Source organism: Lynx rufus, unplaced genomic scaffold (genome assembly GCF_022079265.1).
Source record: "Lynx rufus isolate CCGP_SWC_20201006 ecotype Redwood Valley unplaced genomic scaffold, mLynRuf1.p SCAF_8, whole genome shotgun sequence".
In the NCBI taxonomy this organism is placed as follows: domain Eukaryota; kingdom Metazoa; phylum Chordata; class Mammalia; order Carnivora; family Felidae; genus Lynx; species Lynx rufus.
In genome coordinates this window covers 24,979,930-24,981,830 of record NW_025814896.1, presented here as the reverse complement: position 1 = coordinate 24,981,830, position 1,901 = coordinate 24,979,930, and the positions used below count along the sequence as shown (strand labels likewise).

General features: G+C 34.6%; 1 pseudogene; it reads right to left on the bottom strand.

Moving 5' to 3' along the window:
• Positions 1–1,164: 1,164 nt before the first annotated feature.
• On the bottom strand, positions 1,165–1,901 carry LOC124503797 (transcription factor BTF3-like; annotated as a pseudogene).

Below are 1,901 nucleotides of genomic sequence, written 5' to 3'. Positions count from 1 at the left end.
CTTTCATCCATTTTGAGTTTATTTTTGTGTATGGTGTGAGAAAGTGGCCCAGGTTCATTCTTCTGCATGTTGCTGTCCAGTTTTCCCAGCACCACTTGCTGAAGAGACTGTCTTTATTCCATTGAATATTCTTTCCTGTTTTGTCAAAGATTAGTTGGCCATACGTTTGTGGGTCCATTTCTGGGTTTTCTATTTTGTTCCATTGATCTGAGTGTCTGATCTTGTGCCAATAGCATACTGTCTTGATGATTACAGCTTTGTAGTATAGCTTGAAGTCTGGGATTGTGATGCCTCCTACCTGCAGGTTTTTTTCAAAGTGTCACAAATCACAAAAAAACTTTCCAGTATGTTTATTGAAAAAAAATCCATGCAAAGTGGACCCACACAGTTCAAACCTGTGTTGTTCAAGGGTCAACTATATATCTTTGCCTCTGAAATTTCCCACATATCCTATTATTACTGTTCTCAGCTTCTAATAAGCAATAAATCAGTGTTTCCACAGATTTGTTGACTGGTATTGTGAGGAAAATATTTGTCATTAAATGTTCCTGTAATTCTGTACTTAGAAAAGACAGAAAGTGCCATATACTCCAGGAAAATTCTATTTTCATTGTTAAATTTAGGCTTAAATTGGGGCTAAACAATAAAGTAAAAACAAAGTAATATGTTTTCTTCCAAAGGAAGAGTTCCTTAATCATTTATATTTTTATAAGACAGATTTTATCTAAAACACAGGAGTACCCCCACAGATTTGGTAAACTTAATTCCTATTCTTACTTGTATCCAGTTCTTATGAGTGTTAACAGAAGAATTTGTCACCCATATAAACAAATAAAAGTATGGCATAGTAGGATGAAGCCTGATGAGGGAGATATAAAGAGAGTTTTTCTGACCTGGAAATGTATAAACAGAGTAAGACTTCATTTGTTCAATACCTAGAATATTAGAACTTCAGATCACCTTCAGAAATTTAAAATACACTTTAGGAAAATAAAAATAAAGTAAATATAAGTAAATTTATAATGCTAACCTTTTCATATATTTTAGAACATAATTTTTCAATTAAGGCTATATTATTATGCCTAATATTTATTGAATGCTTTCTTTTGAACACTCTTCTAAGCTCCTTAATATATTATCTTATTATTATTTTTTTTTTACTAGGCAAAGAACTTTATTAACCTTGTTTCAAACTTTATCCCCAGGCTTCTTCAGCTTAATTAGCTGCAAAGAATGAATTGTGTATAAGCAAAAACTGAAAAGAGCTGCAGTGTCCAAGGGGCTTGGGCTTAAAAATATTAGAGATCTAGATTTTATCAGATCCATGAACAAAATGTTTAAAAAGCAGTCATAATGTAAAATAGCAGCTCCCAGTAATTGCTTCAAGTTTTTTCTTCTTCAGAAGTTGACTCAATTCAGTTTGCTTCATTCTTGGAAGCTTCATCAAAATTCTCCACAAGATCTGGAACTTTATCATCATCCTCATCATCATCATCTCCAGTAGCGAGTGGTGCCTTTCCATCCACAGATTGTTTGGGCAGAGCTTCAACCAATCTTCTTAAACTAGTCAGACTGTCTGCACCAAGTTGGTTTAAGATACTGGGGAGCATTTCTGTCAGCTGCTTTGTCTCAGCATGGCCTGTAATGGTGAAAGCGTTTGCCTGAACTTTAGGGTTGTTAAAGTGGATCACTGTTCCTTGGTTTGTGAGTATATTCATTTCTGCAATACCAGAGATATTATTTACCCCTAACTTCTTTAAGGAGAACTGAAGTTTTTTATCATATGCTGTAGCTGTTCTATGAACCACCTTCTTCTTTCAGGGAGCAGTTCCTTTCCCACCAATGCACACTTGTGCTTGCAGTTTGGCAAGTTTCTACTGGTTCATGATAGTTTCTTTCAT